Source organism: Syngnathoides biaculeatus, chromosome 10 (genome assembly GCF_019802595.1).
Source record: "Syngnathoides biaculeatus isolate LvHL_M chromosome 10, ASM1980259v1, whole genome shotgun sequence".
NCBI classification, from domain to species: domain Eukaryota; kingdom Metazoa; phylum Chordata; class Actinopteri; order Syngnathiformes; family Syngnathidae; genus Syngnathoides; species Syngnathoides biaculeatus.
Genome location: NC_084649.1, coordinates 2,070,869 through 2,094,567, shown reverse-complemented (window position 1 = coordinate 2,094,567; position 23,699 = coordinate 2,070,869). Strand labels below are relative to the sequence as shown.

At 42.4% G+C, this 23,699-nt stretch overlaps 1 long non-coding RNA gene across 1 annotated transcript in view; it reads right to left on the bottom strand.

Annotated features, from left to right (window-relative positions):
- Window positions 1-22,532, bottom strand: part of LOC133508088 (uncharacterized) — a 45,611-nt gene extending 23,079 nt beyond the window's left edge. Inside the window, exon 1 of the long non-coding RNA XR_009796977.1 lies at window positions 22,115-22,532. This is a non-coding gene — a long non-coding RNA (uncharacterized LOC133508088). The remainder of the gene's footprint in view (window positions 1-22,114) is intronic.
- Between the last annotated feature and the right edge of the window lie 1,167 nt (window positions 22,533-23,699).

Genomic DNA, 23,699 nt, shown 5'->3' with positions numbered 1-23,699 from the left:
GCCACGACCCGTCTTCAATGCTCTGAGTGAGGGAAAGAGGTTGTTCCCCAAAATCTCACAATACATGGTCATGGTCGTCCTCTCCTTAATACAGTGCAGTCATCCTGTCCCATGTGCAAAAAAACACCCCTAAAGCATGATGCTACCACCTCCATGCTTCACAGTAGGGATAGTGTTCTTGGATGGAACTTATTATTGGTTTTCCTCCAAACACTGTTAGTGGAATTATGACCAAAAAGTTCCATTTTGGCCTCATCTAACCACAAAACTTTCTCCCATGACTCCTCTGTATCATCCAAATGGTCAATGGCAAACTTAAGACGAGCCTTGACATTTGCTAATTTAAGCAGGGGAACCTTCCATGCCATGCATGGTTTCAAACAATTACGTCTTAGTGTATTACCAATAGTCACCTTGGAAATGGTGGTCCCAGCTCTTTTCATGTTATTGAACAAGTCCTGTCGTGTAGTCCTCACCTTTCTCAGGGACATTTGAGACCCCACGAGGTGATATCTTGCATTGGGCTCCACTCTGATTGAGATTGACCATCATCTTTAGCTTCTTTCATTTTCTAATGATTGCTCCAACAGTGGAGGTTTTTTCACCAAACTTTTTGTCAATTTCCCTGGACCCTTTTCCAGCCGCGTGGAGTCTTACAATTTTGTCTCTGGCGTCTTTGAACAGCTCTTTGGTCTTGGCCATGTTATAAGTTTGAGTCTTACTGATTGTATGGGGTGGACAGGTGTTTTGATGCAGTTAACGACCTCATGTAATCTGATTCAGGATAATACATGGAGTGGAGGTGGACTTTAAAAGGCGGACTAACAGGTCTTTGAGTCTCAGAATTCTAGCTGATAGACAGGTGTTCAAATACTCATTTTCAGTTGTATCACACAGATACATTGTTAAAAAATGATACATTGTGATTTCTGGATTTTTCTTTTTAGATTATCTCTCACGGTGGACATGCACCCACGATGAAAATTTCAGACCCCACCATGATTTCTAAGTGGGAGAACTTGCAATATAGCAGGGTGTTCAAATACTTATTTTCTTCACGAAGAACTATGTCTTATGCCCATATTTAGTCATGACTACAAAATTTCCTCATGTCCTCAGTGGAGCGTTGTTCTTTAGCCAGATGTGTCCTTGATCACATCTCTGCACGTAGGCTAACTTTGATGAACTGTATACTAGACACTTTGTAATAATCCATTGCCAACTAGAACCAGTTGAGACAGAGACCCTTTGTCTAAGTGGAAAGCACCGATCTCACACCACAGGTTTGATACCACCCATAGTCCGCCCTTCTGACAAAATAAAGGATGTGTACTTTCTCTGTGTCTTCGCACTTATGATCTGCTCTCTACAGCCATTGTCTGTAACTCATAAATGCCCAGAATATTCTGTAAGTAAATCCTTCAAAGAAACTGTTCAACATCTCCAGCCTTTATTTGGATAACCAACATTCTCACTGCCTGAAATTAAACGAACACGCGGAGGAAAAAAGCATCCTCCAACAATTGGTGACCCCGACATGATTTCGGACTGAGGTGTTGGTTGACAGACAGAATATCGGCTAGCCACCAATTGATAAAGTAAGAGGACATTTATGCTCCAAAAATGATCTTCTGTCTGTTAACTGTGGTTTGAGGTCTGTGTCACGTTTGAATTTGTTAATTGTGAAATTATAGTTTTTGGCTGTATGAACAGTTGGGGAAATTGAACATTAATAAGTCCTGTGTTCGAAGCCCTGGTGGGTCACCGTCGCGTCCCACCTAAATGGTTGAAAAGCCATAGAGTGTGTGGGCATACCACTCTAAAAAGTGTTAAGAAGTGCCCTGTGTTCGGAGGTTGACACAAAATGGTTGTAAATCCCGGGGCTGGCAGAATACACTGATAAGGTTGAGGCCAGCACAAAACTTTCTGGACCTCGAGGCTTTCCAGTTCTTTTCGGAGAATCCTCGAGAATGGAATTCCTCATTCAAAATCAAAGGACTGTTTTGTTAAAATGAAGGGGCTCGAGCAAAAAAAAAAAAAAAAAATACACACACACACACATATATATATATATATATATATATATATATATATATAAATGAGTCACTAGATAAGAGGCGAAACATATAATAATAATAATCCATCTAAGAGATCACAAATTGTAGAAATTAAAGTGACCTTAATAAAATGGCCTAAGAAGGGTATGACAATACCCAGTGGTACCCCCCAAAAAAAGAGCGTCCTTCCACATCTGCTGGCTCACCCACATGCACACACATGATTGGAGAGTGGTGGGGCAAGTGTGTGTTTGTGCAAGATCAACGGAGGCAACACTGCTTGTACGTTTGCTGTTCTCATTCTTGTTTTGTTATATTTGCATTTTTAAGGTTGAGTTCTTTGAGTTGTTGGCTGAGTGAGTGTGCAAGAAGGCCCACCCTCCGCGTTATTGTTGCTTTGTCACTTATCTGCCTCTCTGTTAGAAAAAGAAAGACCTGTTGACTACAAAAACAAAAAAGAAAAAAAGAGAGGGGGGCGATTCAATTTAAAACAAAATGGAGGGACAGTTTGATAGGGAAAGTGAATGGTTCGATTTGTGGCAAATACCAAACCATTCTGAACAATTGTTACTAAGTGTACAAATGAGAAATGCATGTGATGTGTGTTGGAGGGTTGCTTGAAAAAGAACGAGATCGTGAGAAAGAACAGTTGAAAGAATGGATGAAGTGTTGTGAGAATGGATGATTCCCTCCATTGTTTTCGACTGCGTGTTTGGTGACATTAATGAAAGCAACGGAATAAGCTTGTGTGAAGAGTGGCTGCTCTAAAGTTGGAAGTGGAAAAAATTAACAGGTTGTCTTCAAAAGGTAGAAACGTGAGAAAGAATACGAAGAAAGTTGTGGAAATGAAAGCGAAAGCAAGAAAGATGGCAATGTGATGTGCGTTAAAGTTGTCCCGTTTGGCTATCAAGGAAGTGTTGGTCCGGTACCGTCAACACCCACATTCCCCTCCACGCCGCCTCCTTACTTGGAGGACAAATGGCCTTGGGCGTTGTCTCCAACTAACCCATTTGTACCGTCACCTGACCACAAACCAGGAAAACTTTAAATGAATTTCAGGCTTCAGTATTGAATGTAATTGTGGGCCGACTCGAAGTAGATGTAGACGATCAAACGTCTCTCACTCATGCACAACAGACATTGAACATGAATACAATTGCAGAAACCTTGGCTGCTGGAGTGATTAGAGAATTAGAGAATTAGAAGACAGGTTGGAAATTGGATTGGATTGGAAAAAATGGCCAATTTGAGAGCTGACCCATTCACACATTTGCCTCAGCTAGGACTGTAGAAGGCAGAATTAAACGGACACCAAGAGGTTCCATAAAATACCAGAAATCAACTTAAGAGAACCGCTACTGAACATGAAGATAGAGCAAACGCTGAAGCGGAAAAACAGGACCGCGCCCTTCGCGCTGAACAAGAAGCAGCCCAACTGAAAAGAGAACAGGGAGTTGCTGTCCATGCTGCGGAACACGCAGCTGGAGGCTCTTCGAATGGGGAAGCAGAAAACAGTGTGTATGTTGCTCAGTTAGAACCAATTAGAAAAGAATTAAAGAATTAAAGTCTCATGTACAGAATCTTTCAGATGCCCACGCTGACTGCATTTTGGATCGAACCAGAGGTCCTGAAGAGGAATCTTCCAAAGGTCCAGCTTTTCCTCCTCATCGGCGTGTGACTCGTTCTCAAATCTTGCAGGCATCCATGTTAGCCAAAATTGACCCAGCGACTGATAACTCTGCTATGTTTTACAAATCTTTCTCTCCCACTGATGTGAGTGTGTTGGTGCAGAAACTTCCACCCATGCAATCCGATGGTGGCAATTGGCTTGAAGCAGTGCAGAGAGGCGTTTTGGGACTAATGTTAACAGCAGGTGACATCCGTTTCCTCCTTACACAATCATGTCCGCTTTCACAGTTGAATACCCTGATGCAAAATTCAGGTTTTTCTTCTCTCCCCGATATTCAGGCTCTTACACGAGAAAATTATTTGACCTTGTCTACAGTGTTAGATACTTTATTCCCACTCCCTGAGTGTGTCATTCCAGATTTGGTTGCTCCCAAAGAAGATGAGGAGGCCGCGGCTTTTCGTGACCGAGCCCTCACTGATTACACTCTGAAAACAGGACACGTCCCGACAACCTCCGCTTTGCATCCGCAAGTGTTCCGAGGAGCCATTTTGAAGGGCATTCCCAAGTCTGTGGCGCAAGCCCTGGAGGCCAATCGGGACCTTCCTGGTGCTGAGGTTGACCGGTGGTAAACATCATTTGAGGAGACATGCTAAAGAAAAAGAGTCTAAGGTTGACAAACACAAAATTCTGAAAAAACAGGAAGAAGCCGCTCTTGCTCTGATCTCATCTTCCTCCGTCGGTTCTGAGTGCATGATGTTTCAAGCAGGTTCATTCATGGGCTGAGGTGTGCCCCTGGTGGCCGTAACGCGTGCTTCAATTGTGGACAGCCTGGTCATTGGGCCCACGAGTGCAGACAGCGACCTCAAGCGTATGGATGGAGCATGTGGCTACAATCAAGGAGGTTACAATCAACCCCAAGAGAGTCAAACCAACAGTCACAGACTCTTTTGCCTTCTTTTGTGTTTGTACCTAACTGTCCAGTCAATCTTTTGGGCAGAGATCTCCTCATCGCCACATGCGCCCTAATCAAATGCACCCCTGATGGACTCATCCTGGAATTTACGGATGGTAACACCTACTGCTGTTCGGCTCCCTCTGCCTCCGGTGCCACCTCCCAGTTCCCGCTTGTTGAACAACGCCCTGTGGCATGCACCACTGCCGAGATCTACTGGGCAAGAGTGGATATTGGCTCCAGTGGTTGGCTCGAAGCTGAACGCTTTTGGACTCTCTGGTCACCTTGGGTTTGCAACCTTAGATCTTATTATATTGTAACTGATTGTATGCATTGCACTCTGTACTATGACAGATCAGGGGATGAGATGTATAGTGAGGCATTTCAGGAAATTGAACATGGGTGATTTGCTTGCAGGCAAACCAAGTGTCGCCTTTTCGGTGTTCCTGACTCTTGAACAACTCAAATGGTACATGATGGAAGATCACCCGGATCCTTCTATGCCTCCTTCTCACCCACATGACTCCTTGAGGGTCTTGCCTCAGGACACAGCAAAGGATCTCGGTCCGTTTATCCTGGCATGCACACAGGCCACTGATTGGCAAAATTCATTTCACTCTCTATTGCTCTATTCTCCGTCACTTGATGCTTATTAGATTCACTCTAACACATTTTTACCCACTTCTGTTTTGGAGCACCAGCTTCTGGATAGGCACCATGGGCGTGAAAGAACCGACAGCGATTTTGCTGGTCAACTTCATGAGTCCCTTTCCACATTGCTGTGGTCCACGGATCCCACTGATGTTGGTCTCTGTAACGTATCACCTGTTGTGTTTCAGATGAAACCAGGATAAATATATGTTCCCCAATATTCTGTAAAAGACGCTGGGATGATTGGCATTTCAGAATCAATTGACGGCTTGCTCGAAGCAGGGGTGCTGTGTGAAATTCCTGGCTCTGATTTTAACACCCCCATCTTGTCTGTTGAAAAGAAAAACACTGGAAAGTTTTGCATGGTCCATGACCAGCGAGCAATTAATGCGGCCATGTTAACCCTCACTTTGCCCGTCCTGAACCCCCACTCGGCATTGTCCTAAATTACATCAGCCCACACTCATTTCACTTGCATTGACTTGACTAATGGTTTCTTTTGCTTCACCCTTCAATTAAGCATTTTTTTTTTTTGCTTTCACTTGAAATGATGTTCGCTACTCCTACAATCACCTGCCTCAAAGCTTTGTTCTTTCACCTGGAGTCTTTAATGACTGTCTTCGTCAGTTGCTGTCTCCGCTTGAATTGCCTCATGAGGTTCTCCTTGTGTAGTATTTGGATGACCTCTTGCTGTTGGCTCCATCTAAAACTTCTTGTCTCGAAGCCACTGGGTCTTTGTTTCCTCGTTTGGGCTCTGTTGGACTGAAGTGTTCCAAGTCCAAACTCCAGATTGCCTGACCATAGGTTTCCTTTCTCGGTTGTCTGATCTGACACCACGGCACAGGAATGTCTCCCTCTAACAAAGAAACATCTTTCTACCGCTGCAGCTCTTGCAATTCCTGATTACAGTCACATGTTCTATCTTGACGTGTGTTTCTGCTGCTCTTTATCAGAAAGGGGAAGGAGGAAGTCGACAAGTTTGTCTCTCCCCACTGGACTCTACAAGACCCCTTTTGACACCCGGACTTGATTCTTTTCACAGACGGATGTTGCTTCAAAGGCAACGATGGCCTACAATCTGGATTTCCAGTAACCCAACCCACAGAAACAGGTTTTTAAGAAGTGCAAACAGAAAGAATTTCAGGCTCCCAGTCAGCACAAAGAGCAGGAACTTGGGCGTTAACAGCAGCTCTCAAGTTGGCAAAAAATCAGTCAGTTTACACAGATTTGGCGTATGCACACATGACAGTTCATGTTGCATTAAAAGAATGGCAGTGAAACAATTTGCAAACTGCAACCGGTACACCTATTAAACATCAGGACGCTATTGCGAGATGCTTTAATGCTCCCGACAGCAGTTGCAGTCCTTAAATGCAAGGTCACCCTCGAACTAATGATTTTTGTATCAGCAGGAAACGAATTAGCAGATTGAGCAGCAAAAAAGGTTGCGGCGTACCGACCAACATTCCAGCTAACAGTAAGTGAATCTGAATGTGACAATCAACAGGAGGTGACAGTAGAAACAGTTAAGTTGTAGCAGGAAAAAGTAAGTCCAGAAGAAGAGTGTGTGGAAGTCAAAAGGGGGTGTCAAAGATGAGGATGAAACACTGAGACGACTCCACACCTGGTGGCATCCTTTCATGAGAGAAATAGTTATAGGTGAACTGCAGGAGTGCAGCGTTTGCAGTTGGTACAACAGTATGCCTACAACGAAATCACCACAGGGAGTCCACGATCCAGACATGGACGCACCTGATCAGGTGATTTCAATGGGATTTCACTGATGATGAAAACAGTGTCAGGTTACTGGTATTTACTAGTCATAGTAGTTTCCTTTGTGGAATGGCCAGAGCCATATCCCTGCAAATCTGAAACAGCAAGCATAGTGTTAAAACATTGTTTAATCACTACATTCACAACCAGACGCTCTCCTCAAAATGAATACTTATGAATCTGTGTGGTTAAAAGTAATTAAACTTAAATAGTGTACAGGTCCCTTTCAGGTCACGGAGCAGACAATCACAGCAGTACGTCCTGCAGGAAAGGGGTACACGTGGTTCTACATCTTGTCTTAACGACCTGCCAGATCCGCCTCGGGTTCAGCAATCCCTCCACCTGACGACAAAAGGAAAACCACGTCTTCTCCAGTGCTGGCTCGCACATGTTGATGACACCATTCGACAAGGAAGCTGACTGGGCCCCAGCTCGACTCATCCCAGAGGAAAATGCCCCATGCCCGATGCACCACCCACTCTGGATGATGACAACGCTGGCACCTTTTTTTAATTTTGTTCATTTCCAGTGTCAGACTCAAGTCCGAAATGGGGATTTAAGTATGCCTTATGCCCATATTTACTCATGACTTCAAAATTTCATGTCCTCAGTGGAGCTTTGTTCTGTAGCCAGATGTGTCCTTGATCGCATCTCTGCACATAGGCTAACCTTGATGAACTGCATACTGGACACTTTGTAATAATCCATTGCCAGCTCGAACCGGTTGAGACAGAGACTCTTTGTCTAAGTGGAAAGCCCCAATCTCACACCACAGATTTGATACCACCCATAGTCCGCCCTTCTGACAAGATAAAGGATGTGTACTTTGTATCTTCGCACTTGTGATCTGCTCTCTACAGCCATTGTCTGTAACTTATACGTGCCCGGAATATTGTGTCAGTAAATTCTTTTAAGAAACTGTTCATCATCTCCAGCCTTTATTCGGAAAACCAACATTCTCACTGCCCGAAATTAAACGAACACGCAGAGGAAAAAAAGCGTCCTCCAACAGGAGTTGTCAACCCACGAGAGCTGGGGGAGAGAAGAGTGGCGGAGAATGTTGCCTTATTGACTGCTGACCAATTATGTTGTTGCTAACCGCCACAGAGAAAGAACTAAGATTCCCAAATAATAACTCCACATTCCTTTTTCCATCCAGCCATACCACAATAAATGCATTTAAAGTGTATGGAAGGTCTTCAATGCACCTTTTGCTAATATTACACAGTTTTTTTATGATCAAATTGAATCTGCAATCTATTATGAAGGAAACATTTTTTTTCCATTATCAGCAAAAAATGGTCGCACATTGTTGGATTTGCAGGAAAAAAACTGAAATGAAGCGGAAAAACCCGAGGAGCGACATCGCGTCAGATGTGGTGACAACATTATGGCGGCCATAGGAATCCATTGTAAGAATGACAATGAATTTTCCGATATTTCGAGTGATGAACATGATTCTGAAGGCTTCCACGAAGATGGTGAAGAACACGACCTTTATAAAGACTTTAAATGTTATCAATTTCAGCCAGTTAGACAGCACACACGTTCGAATGCAGACGAAATAGTTGGCATTGAAGGTGCCGATGTAGCTGCCAGACCCAGGGAGGAGGACATGCCTCATGTTGGAAACAAAGACTGGTAAACATTTGTGTTTTGTTTATTTAGTCATAAACTGATAAATTATTAATGCTTCGATATCCTGAATGTATATACAAAGTTTTCGGTCTTGTTTTAAAATTATGCAAACACCGTGTATTTACTAAATTGGTACGCCACAAACCTGACAACCGTGACAACTATTTGGCGTGTACAAGGTAGGTTTATTATTGCACATATATTTTCTTCTAGATAAAACCATTTGCGTTAGAAATGAGACATTCCATGCACTTTAAAATCAACCCTGAAATCTCATTTATGAAATTACAGTCACGAAAAAAAACAAATAGTATGACATTTACGGCTCAAAATTATCGTCATTTGGATTTGGTAATGGAAAATGTAGTTTCAGTTATTTATTTTTCAGAAAAAATAATTTTTATTTTATTTTGTAAATTGTTTATTCAATTTTATTGATTATTTTTTTTCACTTGAAAAAAGGGCACTGCAGAGCAGCTGGAACGTATTAGCCTCACAGTTCTGAGAACCCAGGTTCAGTCCCAGCCCTCCCTGTGTGGAGTTTGCATTTTCTCCCCGTGCCTGTGTGGGTTTTCTCCAGCCAATCCAGTTTCCTCCCACATCCCAAAAACATGCAACATTAATTGCACACTATCGTTATTGTACCCTGTCTCCCCCCTTTTGATAGCTGCGATAGACTCCAGCATTCTGTGACCCTTGTGAGGATAAGCGGCTAAGAAAATGGATGGATGGATGTATGGATGGATCAAGATTTGGTGGACTTTTTCGCAACAGATTATTTAGTTATTAGTTATTTTTGCTGATGTTCTGAAAAGTTCCATTTTTGTTTGAACTCGTCAGGAATCAGTTTGCAGTTTGGACCCAGATGCAGAGAGGACACGGAAGTGACTTTGTGAATGGATGTTTATTGTATGGGAAGTAAACAAAGGATCTCTGAGGATTAAATCTAGGTTTTGCAGGATTCTAATAAGACTAGTCTGGGAGGGTAGGAGTCCAGGTTGTCAATGGGCTGCAAGAGGCAAGCGTTGGTAGGCAAGAAGCAAGGCCAAGCCGTAGACAAAGAACAAAAATGAGGTAGGGATCGTATTTGAAGGACTTCCGGAAATGAAAAATAGGCAAGGTAGTCTGGTGACAAGTTCGAGTTCTACAATGTTTTAAAGAGACCAACACGTCAACCCTGCAAGGCACTAATGATATCCCCACTCTGAACACAAACACATGCACATGGAGCTGTACTCGGGATGGTGAAACAGCAGCCCTGACGAAACTGATTGGTATTGGTTAGTGGTCACAAACATGGTGGACAAACTTTTTAAATGATTTGTCTTGATGATCATTTTGATTTCACAAAAATTAAACATTTTAACAGGGCTATGTATGTATGAAGAGTGGTGTCGCACATTGTGCAGCCAACCTTCGGCTCAAACGTGTAAATTGTGTGTCCTAGCTGCTAGGCTAAAAGCCCAGGGTGCCATCTCACTGGCCAACATCCTCTTCACCCATAGAGGCAATGAGGTTTACGTTCTCGCACAGCACCTCTTGCCTCATTTCAGGTGGACGCATGAATTGGGACTTAAGTCACACTCGGCATCATTCATCTCGCCATGTATTGGAGGTACCAAGAACCAACTGGCTAAATATGTGGATCTCATTCACTCCATACTCTATTATGTGACCACCTGATTCATTACCTGTTGTTTTCTGCCGTTGCAGGCCATTAACTTGTCCATTGTGGGTAGGAGGTAAAACAACACTTTTGAAATCATACAGTGCCTGCATAGCTTTAGGAATTTAATAATTGCATTCTCTTAAGGTAATATGTGAATCATTATCAGCCTATTGAGCTTGACTCCATCTCTCCTGGAGCTATTTAATTATAACCCTCTGTAAAAAGGCAAGAGGGTCATTCAATCAGCATTAAGCATTAAGCTGAGCAAAAAGGTCCTCTACTTTCATTGCATGATTTTCAAAATAATATTTCTACGAGTGTGGGAATAACTTTTAAGCATGCAGATAACAGACAAGAACTGACTTCCAAATCCTGAACAATGCCCATATTTTATACAAATGCAAACATCTTATATCATCCCATTACAAACTAATTCCCAAATATATCACTTGTGTTACTGATGATGCACTGGTACGCTCACCTGACTTTGGTACAGGCAGCACGGGTTCAGTTCGCACTCAATGACAGTGTGAATGTGAGTGTAAAAGGTTATATGTGTCTATATGTGCCATGCGACTGACTGGCAATCAGTTCAAGGTAGTCGACTTTTTGCCCGAAGTCAACTGCGGTAGGCTCCAGCACCCGGCGGCCTTAACCAAGATAAGTGGTGTTGAGGATGGATGGATGCTACTGCTCAAACAACGATATTGTTCACATTGTCTGAATTAGCCTACAGTACATACATTCAAACATATTTTTTAGCAATAATTTGGTATGTTTAGTATGTTGGATAAGAAATGTCAAATATGTACCTATAGTGGTACTTCTATTTACGAAATTAGTCCACTCCGGAAGTCATTTCATAATTTGAATTTTCCGTACGTAGAAACGATTTTTTTTATAGCCTAATCTGTTCCAAGCCCCCTGACACCCAACGCCCCCGCCGGGAAAAATAAGCATTCAAAGTGAATATAATGTAAAGAATAATAAAAAATTATGTTCATTTACTTTTGACGTTCAGAAACGATGCGAAGAGAAGGGTGCGTAACGAGGTATTGTGGGGGTGGAGTTGGAAGCACGCACACAACCTAACAGATAGATCCGCGTAGGGTGCCTAAGCCACGCCTACTTAGATACTGTTGTTATGCACCCCAGGCTAGCGATCTAAATGGCGGACACAGTGCAGCCGAAGCATGTTTTGAGTGATTCAATGCAGTTTCCTTTCTGCCCATGGTATCAGAAATACCTGAATTGCTTTCAACAGGGATATATTCATAATGTCAAGGTTTCCCAAAGGGGAACGACAGTTAAAGTTTCTGCAACATGTTGGCCGTCCACGCGAAAGAATCAACCACCTCATAAACTAGTATTGGACATTGAATGCGATAAGATTTCTGATTCTTATTGTTCAGCAAAGCAGGGTAAGTTTGCATTTTTATGCTACATAAACATGTCGATTCGAACTGATATCTACGTTCATAGTGGATAATTAATTTATATAAATTATGGTAGTATGCGTGTTCTCTATCGCTCTGAACGTACATACTGTACATCTAAATGTAGGCCCAAAATATTCGTATTCATTTGAGAGCAGAGCCAAGGTGCGGCTGGAAGTTGTGAGTTTCCTCCGGCTCATGTAGAGCTTCCTCCTTCCTCTATAGGTGTTACAACGACTCATTGAATAACTTACCTTGGAACAGACAGCTTTGAGCTGATTTAGCGTCGATATGCTCAGATGGTCGTGAGGTCGGCCACAAGCCTTGATCCACTGCTTGCATTTATCTAAATTACGCTTGGGGTGGGAAAGCACATCAGATCTTCTCCCAGTAATTTCTCTGGATCGTGCTCGTCTCCATTATATGTTCCTCAGCCACATCGAAGCACCATATTTCTTGATCGGATATAAAGAGGACTACACACTCACAGTTCAAAGGATTAAAGTAACCACGCGCTCTCTTCGTTTGTGGGTAAAGGATTGCGGCTGTAGGCAGCATGGGCGGAGTTCAGAAAATGACGCTCACTGATTGGTCAAAAGGCAGCCGTCAATTATTCTCACGGATCCATCCATTCCATCCATTTTCTTTACCGCTTATCTTCACAAGGGTTGCGGGGAGTGCTGGAGCTTATCTCAGTTGTCAACGGGCAGGAGGCAGAGTACACCCTGAACTGGTTGCCAGCCAATTGCAGGGCACATTGAGACAAACCACCGCACTCACAATCACACCTAGGAGCAATTTAGAGTGTCCAATTAATGTTGGATGTTTTCAGGAATGTGGGAGGAAATCAGAGTGCCTGGAGAAAACCCATGCAGGCACGGGCAGAACATGTAAACTCTACACAGGCAGGTCCAGGATTGAACATGGCAACTCAGAACTGTGAGGCCAACACTTTACTAGCTGAGCCACCATGCCACCCCATCCATTCCCCTAAATTCAATAAATTCCACAAATTACGAATTCAAAACAAACATTAACAAACTTTTTTTCAACTTTCAATGTTTTGTCAAGTACTAATCCAAGGATGTTTGCCTTTTCGGCTTTTAATAATCTTGTGGAAATGTGCAAGGGAAATGTCACTGAAGTGAGTGATAGCCCCACCAGTTAACACATTTTTCGGATGATCCTTTTGAATAAATTCAGAAATGTCATGGAATTTTGTGAACACTTCTTTTATTCTGTCTGACGGAATAGTGGCTGCCTTCTCCTCTACACAGCAAACTGCTCCTGCATTGTCATCTATTGCATCGCCTCCTGCGTTTCGGTTCTGTCAAAAATCAGAATGTTGAAAGATCCTCGTGGTGCTCATGAACCAACTTGTCCTCCTCAGTCTTTCCCAGAGAAACGATTTCCTCAATTTCAGGTTCAACCTCCACTTAGGTCTAATCAAACACCTGTGGAGCAACAACATGAGGCCACATGCGCACATGCCTTTTTCACATTTCTCAACATTTTGTGCTTTGTTTTCATGGACAAAACAACTTTAGTCATCTTCTTCACACTGGCACTGATCCTGTTAATCTTTGTGATTTGGAATCTCAGCATCTCTAACTCTGCCACCCCAAGCTTTCTCTCCTGTTGCATGTCATAACTGCACCATCTACAAATCATATACATGTCTGGTCACATTACCATTATATAAACATTTCCTTTCATTTTAGCTGGTTTCCTCCAGCCACTCTATCTTGCCTGGTCTCTCTTCTTTATTCTTCCACATGCTAAATAGGTGACCCTATATCCTTGAACTCTTGCACCTTCTCGCCTTTTACTCCTTGTAATTCCACCATTCAACCATACTCCCATTCATTCACACACTTCCTGTCTTGTTTTAAATGACCTTCTTTCCTCATCTCTTCAGTGCATATCTCCACTTCTTTAGGTTGTCTTCCATTGCCACTGCCCCTAGGTATGAATGTACCTGCAAATTGTTGTTTATTTGTCCCCTGTGATTGGTTGGTGATTTTACACAATGCTAGCTTTGGAGGCTGAGAGAATAAGCCACTTGCACCTCAGACTGATCACCTCATTATTTGTTTTGCTAGTATACTGTCTCTTCTAAAAGTGTGGGGATGGCAAGGTCCATTCGATTGTTTTTGTTGTACACCAAAAATGTTTGGGTTTCAGATCATAAAATAGATATGACACAAATGTTCAGAATTCCACCTTTTGGTTCATGGTCTGGATGTGCGAACTCAAGACAGAGAACCCATCCACGTTTCAAATGAGCAAAAGTATACATCTTTTTTGACAGTCATGGAAAGGATGTCAAGTCCTCCATCATAATACCAGTTTGAAATGACAAATAGAACAATAGTCCGGTGCAGTGAACGCTGTGCAAATGTGGCAACTATTATTATCAGAAATTATGACATGTAAATCAGATAGGCATGTGATAATCTGGAAAAATGTCAACTGTGTAAATTGTGCTGATACTTTTCAAGTACATAAGTGCCCAGCATTGGTCAACAGTGTCACGACCCATCGAAACAGAGGTGGGACCCAAATGCAGGAGTTGGGAGACGCAGATGTAATTCGGGAAAATGTTTATTGTTCCACAGTCGGGGATCGGGCAGGCAGTCAGGTGCAGCAGCAGTAGTCAGGACGTCGGGCGTAGAGAGCAGGTCAGCGGGCAGGCAGGTGTCGGTTCACGGTCAAAGCAGGCAGGAGTATCAAAGGAGTCAGGCTTACGGGGTCGGTCGGAGAACAGGCGGAGGTCGGTACACACGGGTTGTCGATCAGAGATACGGGAGTGCAGGACCTTGTGGAGAAGCACTCATCATTCCGTTGTATGCACAGCAAATAATGACATTAAAGGCTTTTTGATTTGATTTGATTATGATATCACCCAAGAGCAGCCAATGCCAGTTTGCATTATTAATCCATTTTCCAAGTTTGCATGTTAAATTTCCGGCAACTTCACCAACAACTTCAATAATTTTTACAATGGCAAGCCCCGCTCTCCCACAGCAGGTGCGCTCGTGTTTGTTGATTCCATTGCCACATTGCATCCTCCTTTTTTAAGGAGAGAAACATTTCATAGTTAAACATCTTATTTTTTCCAACCCAGTCAAACCCAATTACTTCTTTTCTAATGCACAAACTTTGTTGGAAGGCCTTCCCTCCAATAAGTATCTTGGAGTCTCATATAATCAGAATTTTAACCATCTCTGGCATTTTTTTCTTCTCATAATCGCTTCTAAAGGACAGCAGGGGGATTTACCCACAATCCAGTCAGCTGCATTCATTCATTCATCCTCCGAGCCGCTTATCCTCACAGGGGTCGTAAGAGTGCTGGAGTCGATCTCAGCTGTCATCTGGGAGGAGGCTGGGTTCAGACTGAACTGATTGGCAAGCAATTGCAGGCCACATGGAGACAGACAGGAGTCACTCTCAAAATCACATCAAGGGACAATTTAGTGTCCCCAATTAACGCATGTTTTGGGGATGTGGGAGGAAACCAGAGTGCAAGAGGAGAGAATCCACCCAGGCACATGGAGAACATGAAAACTCCACACAGGCAGGGGTGGGATTTGAACCCAGGTCCTCAGAACTGTAAACCCAATGCTCTAAGCAGTTGCCCCACTATGCTGCCTAAAACATACAGTATACTGTATACCTATTTGACATTACTATTCCAACATACTAAACATGCCAAATTATTGCTGGATGTGGAGGGAATACAAAATTTCATATATAGATATATATAATAAAATATATATTTTTTTGTTTGCCAGCCATTTAGACTACTACTTCTGCATTGGGGTCTCTTCGCACCAATACAACATAATTGCTGGTGGCGTTTACCTCTATTTCACCAATCAAATGACACAAGAGTCACATGACCACACACAACATCTTCTTTTGGATTTTGAGGGCATTGATATAAACACTAGCTATGCTAGCCCAGTTAATCCGTGCGCCTAGGTTGCGGCCGTGTTGTAAAGGTCATTGTTCCCATTGAATGGAACGGTACAAGACTGAATTTACATTTCAGATGACAAAAACAACAGCTTGTCATGTTTGTGTTTATTGTGATTGTTAGCCTGCTTTGTGCACACATGCTTACAAGAGCATCTTCCCCACCTGCGCTTCATTTACCCTAATTACTCCATGCATATAACCATATGTCCCATTTTATCTGGTCGCCAGCTCCTTGTACCTTTTCTTTTTGTTCCAACATTCCATGTCACTAACTCATTGTAAAACAATATCCTGTTTGGATTATTGACCTTGCATTTTGACTCATGTTTTTGATATGGTTACCGCTGCCTGCCTGCCTGCCTGTATACTGACCCGTGGCCATTTATTGAACTGCTGTACTCTTTTGGTACTGTCTTTTGTGGATTGAAGTCATACATTTGGGTAATTTACTTAGTACCTTCATGACACAGTTTTCATGGATTATTCTGTGCCCAATGTAGATATTCCAGCCAAGTACTTAGTTGAAAAAACAGCTTGTGGTCTGTTTCATGTGTTTTTGTTGTTGATCTGGATATGCATATTAGCCCACATTAGCCTTGTTTATTGGTCATAAGTAAGTATAAAATATTTGATGTTCGTGCTAATCCCCACTACACATGTGCGAGTGCATTCCACACACCCAGACACCACACATTCACATTTTATTTAGTGCTAGCTGAGTTTTTGTTGTATTTTATTTGACATTCATGCTCTGACAGATCAGAAGATACTCACTATTTACTCAGTACTTGTGTAGTTTTTTTCACTGACTTCTTAACAATCACATATTGACTATTCTCTTGGATGAACTGGAGCTCTTTGCTGACTTTGGCAAAGAGTTGAGGTACGCCTTATAGTCAACAGCTGATCTTAAATTAACCTAACACCACATTCCACCTCCTGTTTCAATCCTCAAGCTTGTATGAAGTGGTTCTCCCTCTACTGGCAGATTTGACAAAAGTCCAATTAGTAAGAGCCATCCTGATGTGCGTCTGCTGCTTCTGTCTTGTATTGTCAGTGTTGGGGATCTTCTCTGCTCTACCCTTGAAGGTTCCAATCATCCCTGTTTGTGGTCGACTGGGTGATAGGATTCAAAGAGGAGGCACTTCTCTGTGTCAGTAAGTTTTATCTCATCCTCAATACCAAGCCTTCCATCTTTCCCTGACGATTCTTCAGTCTAAAATGGCAACACATTTTCTTTGATGTCATCCCAAGTGAAGCAGATGTTTCTGTCCATGGAGTTGATGTGCTCAGAAAACAAATCTACTTTGTAGGTCTACTGTAGTGATCCCCCAAAGAAACAGTCAAGAGAGCATTCAGACTGAATATGCTTCACAGTGGTTCTCTCGATATTTATAGGTCCACCATTTACTGCATATTGCATTTTCAGTGCTTGAATTATAGCAATGGCTTGGATGTATTTGCTCAGTGATGCCGCCGTATTGTTCAGTTCCCACACAGATGGCTGCCCTCCCACAGCCTGAAGGTAAATTGTCAAGTCTGAACCACTTTCAAGTATAACCCAGTAAGTTGGCTTCAATTGTGTTAGTAGTACAAATACCTTTGGGAGATGAATATGTTTATATTCCGAGACACTATGAGGAAAACAATATCCTCAGCTCTCGTTTGGACAGGTGAATGTACAGAATGCAGATATTTTGGACATATCTTGATATGCCAAATCAAGGTATTTTTCTTTCATCCATATTCGGAACTGCTTAGCCTCATAAGGGTCACCGGGAGTGCTGGAGCCTATCTCAGCTGTTAACAGGCAGGAGTCAGTGTGGACCCTGGACTGGTTGCCAGGTAATCGCAGAGCACATAGAGACAAACAGTCGCTCAAACAATCACATCTAGGGGCAATTTAGTGTCCAATTAATGTTGAATGTTTTTGGGATGTGGGAGGAAACCGGCCTGCATGGAGAAAACCCACGGAGCAACGGGGAGAACATGCAAACTCCACACAAGCAGGGCCAGGATCGAATCCTAGACCTCAGAACTGTGAGGCCAAGGCTTTAAGGCTGCGCCACTTTTAGCTTTCAGATTAATTAGAATATATATTCTAACCATATTTGCATCACAGCTCTCTCGGCTGTCTTGAATGCTCACATACAGTACTTTAGTCTTAGGTAGCACTGGTAGGTTTTCATAAGTGATGATCAAATGAATCTATCCCTGAGTAAATGAAACTTTTAAGTAGCCAATTTATTGGTATTTCTTTATGTTTGAGGCACGAGGTTTCATCTATCGTAATCAAGTCGACCTACTGGGCGCCCCTGATGACTGAGCAGTTTCTTCGGATGACGCCAATCAATAACTTGACAAGGCTGTTATTGTGTATTTTCCATCTTGAATCAACTCCAACAAACTTTATGAATATAAATCTATTAAAAATCCCCACACTTCATTGCATGACACCATTCGATAATAAAGCTTCATGTTTACCCAGAGCAAGTGGCACGGTGGGCAACTGATTAAGATGTTGGTCTCAAAGTTCTGAGGACCAGGGTTCAAATCCCGCCCCCGCCTGGGTGGAGTTTGCATATTCTCCCCGTGCCTGCGTGGGTTTCCTCCGGCCAATCCAGTTTCCTCCCACATTCAAAAAACACGCATTAATTGGAAACTCTAAATTGCCCCTAGGTGTGATTACGTACAAGTGTTGTCTGTCCATATGGTTGGATACCAGTGAAGGGTGTACCCTGTCTCCTGCCCGATGATAGCTGGGATAGATTCTAGCACTCCCGTGAAACTTGTGAGAAGAAGTGAAACAGAAAATGGAAGGATGGATGGATTTATGCAGACCACATATATTGTCAAAGTTTCACATTTAGACATTTCTAAAATCATCTCTCTCATCATCTCAAAGGTTTTGCAACCAGCATCAATCCTGCTGCATTTGTCAGTCTTATTGAAGAGACCTGAGGTGCAAGAGCAGCAGTTACTCAAGAATTATTTTTGAACTGCTTAGAGTGCTCATCAATGTCAGATACTGTGCTTTTTAATGAAAAGAGCCCTGAGTAAAGCATTTTCATTTAAAGAAAACATGAGCACCTGCCAATTCTTTACGTCAATGCACTGATGGCTTCTTGGAATTTTAATACATAGAACAGCTGCTGATAAAGTGAAAGAGTTTTTATAAAATGTCTTGTGAAAAAAGATGTTTCAAATGAAACAACATTTTGAAGTAAAGAAGTGCCCTCATATTGTCAAAATTCTATAGGTAGGCTCTTCAGTTTGAGAAAATAAAATTTTCGCATATTTTCCTCCCGACAGATCATTCCAGTGGTATCAGAGTACTAAATAAAAACAACAGATACCCAAAGATACTTGAAGATCTAATCAGGAGGACCTGTATTTTATTTGTCTATAATACAAATGTAGCTGAAATTTCATTCAAAAAAAGTTTAAAAAATTCTCAACACAACAGAAATGAAATACATTAATGACAAAGTCAGTCTCAAAATTTTGTTAAAAATGTTACTTAGATTCGGCAAGTTCCGTAACTCCCGGAATGTGACGTCACATCCAGACAAAATTTAGCCTGAGAGTGAAAAAGGTAGCAAAGATGGTGAGGAAGTGAGTTGTTTACGGCTGTTCTGCGTCATACATGTAAATTGTGTTTACCGGGGTTGTCGAGATGTGACGTCACACGTCAGCAGCTTCTACAGAGCCTCAGTTTGAAACAGCCATCGGAGGCATTAAGATTACAAAAAAAAACGTGCACTTTGACGGTAATTTATTTCTTAGCTGTTGTGTTGAGAATTTTTTAATATTTTCGTTATGAAAAATTTGCTACATTTGTGTGATATAAAAATAAAATATAGATCTTTAAAATAACATTCACTAGGAAAAAGGATGGATTTGCAAAATGCACTTGTAAACAAACCGGTACATGCTTCCTGGCATTACTGTCACGAACCAACGGTGCATGAGCGGACCCAGATGCAGGGCTCCCAGACGAGGACATGATGTTCAGATGGTTTTATTATAACGAATGTTATGCACGACAACACAGTCCAAGAAGGCAGAATCCAAAACACAAGAAATATCCATCCGTCCATTTTCTTTGACACTTATCCTCAGAAGGGTCACAGGGAGTGCTGGAGCATAACCCAGCTGTCAACGGGAAGGAGGCGGGGCACACCCAGAACTGTTTGCCAGCCAATCACAGGGCACATAGAGACAAACAGCTGCACTCACAATCACACTTAGGGGCATTTTAGAGTGTACAATTAATGACACAAGAAACAATGTCCGAGAACTGTGAGTCAACTAAAAACCATAACCAAAAGTGTGACTTGACCATAAAGGTGCAGTGGCAGAGTAACCCTGGATGCGGTAAAGCATACTCCACGAACTGCCAACTGCCAGTGACAAAACTCCAACTTAAAGCCCAAGTGTCGTCCCTATAAACATTCTAAAATAGATATTGTAATGAAAAATAGATAAAACATTATTCACTTCAATGTCCATACGAAAAAATAAATGTGAGCGGAGAGCGCGTCATCCATGCGCAAAGTTGCAGAAGTGTCATGCTACGATATCCAAGTGGTCTCCATATTGGCTGCATCCCCTGTCTGTGACGTCACCCGGACATTTGCCACTGAAAATACGCGCTGGACCCTACTATGGGAGACGAACACGGCCCTTCTGACACGGAAGCTCTTTTCGAAAAGGACAACACCACACAACCGAGTGAAGTTACCGAGGCAATATTACACAATTATTTCGAGCCCTCAGCGCAATATTACACTATTGTTAGGAGCCATATTCAGATGATATGTGATCACGGCCAAACCACATCCCCGTCCAATCCACTTCCGCGACGGAGATGAGCCATCGCAGCTCATCGCAGCCGGCCAGTGTGGCTTATGAAAGAGCTGAGCCGTCCTGCTTTAGAGGGTTGTTCACAGACACCACAGTACTGAGCAACACAGTCGGGCCAGGGCGCTTTATGCGTGCACGCGACTGAGTGACGCATTCTCGGCTGGGTTTTTCAGAGCCGCCCCCGTCGCAAAGCCCGACGCGCAGCCTTCGCAGCTGTGACTGCCAAACGCAGCGCCTCAGCCGGTGTGGCTGGTTTTCGGCGCCGTGGTGGCATATAATGGAGCCGAGGCGTGCTGCTTTTAGAGGGTTGTTCACAGCCACCGCAGTACGCGATGAACACTATTGAGCCGGGGCGCATTACTGCGCGCACGAGGCTGAGTGAGACATTCTTGGCTGGGTTCTTCAGATGCCCCGGCGTCCCCGCAGGAGCCCCACGCTGTTCAACCCTCACATCGACACATTTCATATGCGGATCTTTTGTTACGTTTTGAGAGAGACCGATTACGTGGTCCACCCCAAACTATTATTCATTTTGAGAAGCTGAATACACACCTACCTGTGATTTGGAACCCGTGAAGCTCTCGTCCTCTGCATCGGTGCAATCCATTTTTCACAACGAACAGGGTCTCTTTCAAACTTATGAAGGGTAATTCCATTCTCTCGAGTGTCCAAGCAATGTCCAGCAATGCAATGAGCCGGCATTTTGGCTAACACAAAGGAACAACGAACTATAAACAAATGAGTCCACTAGGGGGCGCCGCTGTCATTTACGTCACTTCCTGCTTCTTCTTGAAAACAAATCCCGAGAGGATTTTCATGGTGGGAGTTACAAAAAGCTGTATACGTCAAAATCATGTTTTGTTGTGAAAAAACACCTGCTAAAGCGACTGCTCCTGCAACCTGACCTCGGATAAGGACATAAAATAAATGACTGAATGAATGTGTGTTTCTTTAGGCTTGTCCCTTTCGGGGTCGCCACAGCGTGTCATCTCAGATGAACGCATATATATATGTTTGGCACAATTTTTACGCCGGATGCCCTTCCTGATGCAACCCTTATCAGGGAGTGGAGGCCCCAGTGGGATACAAACCCACCACACCTGATTTACCAAACCAGGGAGTGGAGGCCCCAGTGGGATACAAACCCACCACACCTGGTTTACCAAACCAGTGCGCTAACCACTGAGCTACGGGGCCTCGAATGACTGAATGAATGAATAACTGTAATTTGTGGGGTATTAATTTAACTGGACTGTTTACTCTTGCGATTTAGATAAAATTCTGAGATTTTATGACCATTTAAGATTATTTTTCCTCCTACAGAACTACAGTATTATTTAAACACGAAGAAAATAATGTTTTTGTCATAGTCTATGTTTTGGTTTGTGTTTGGTCTTGTTTCATGTTTTTCTGTTTAATGTTTTTCATGTCTTGTTTGCTCATTCATGTAGTTGTGCCTACCTGTTCTCGTTAACCTTCTTCCTTGTGTCAACCAGTCAACTCCGACCAACCACTCGTGTCTTGTACAGGTGTCACTTGTTTTCTTGTCAATTTGTGTGTATTTTGTCTCTTTCAGTTCCTGTCGATCCATTGTTCATGTCAGTTTCCTTGCCAAAGTCATTTTTCCATGTCTCTGCCATTGTCTCTCTGTGTCACCAGTCATGTATTGTTTCTTTGTGACTTTGTTTTTTGTTTTTTTCCATGTACCTTTTTTTGCCTTTTTTTGGACATGAAATATCATTTTTCGAGACTCTGCGACTCTTGCCTTACATCCCTGCTTCGCTGCACTTGGCTCCTCCACGTCTCTGCCTTGCCTTTCTTGCCCCCACAAATCTTAACAGTTTCATCTTTTGAAGTGAACAGTATTGTCCGCCTTGTGTCACCTGCAGAATAAATTTATTTCAAATAATATTTTTAATTGTTATTACCAGCAACAACAATATAAGGCAATGTTGGTAGACAAAGACCATGCTGAAAAAATAAATTGATAATTGTAATGCATTTGTAATTTTAGCCTTAATCTTGTTCCCACATACTGAGTACCTCCCTTGTGAGCCTACTTTGGAGCAGAGCTTTATGAGCTGTCAGGTGTCCCGTGACGCTTGGAGGAGGCTCGTGGTGTTTTTAATTCCAAGTCAATCTTCTGTCCATCACACAATTTTATACTGACTTTACTACTCAGCTGTGGTCCACCAAATGTCAGTTTTTGACAATTTTAACAGCCGACACCTTAACAATACCAAAAATATTGTCAACCTCTAATCTACCCTTGACCTACTTGTAATGACAAAAAAGTAATTGTTAGAATGGATTTCACCAGTCATTTTTAATTCACCTCTAAAAAATGTACCGACATCAAACCACCATACATGTACTGTAGTTTGGCCTTGTATTATATGTCTGTCTATCTATCTATCTATCTATCTATCTATCTATCTATCTATCTATCTATCTATCTATCTATCTATCTATCTATCTATCTATCTATCTATCTATCTATCTATCTATCTATCTATCTATCCTTTCCTTAACCAGGTTGGTCTCATTGAGATTAAAAAGCTCTTTTTCAAAAGAGGCAGAAATAAAAAACTCAAAGAAGTTAGACTTTGAAGGAGAGACAGTCCAAATTAAACCAGCATTTTGGATTTGCTCTATGAGTAATACCTACAAATCTTTTGCTCAAGCATCTGAACTAAAAATATTGACATTCAATTGGAACTGCTTCCATCCATTCACCCAATTTGCAAGGATTGGCCATTTCTTCCCATCAAAAACATTTAGGGCTACCAGTTCGTTGACCTTAATGTCATTTTGCAACAGATTGTGTGAGCATGTGTGTGTGTGTCATAATAAAGTTCATCAACAGGCAAGCTTTGCCTATCAGATGACCTAAGCACTTTCTCTATAATGTGCCACATGTTGACAAGCAGAGCAAAATATCACAACAATATTTGCCAACCAAAGGTAAGTCGCAATTCCCTCATTGCTGCCATTCTCTGGAGATTGCTATGGATGAAGGATTAGTTCCTTGGTGTGAGTCAAGCTC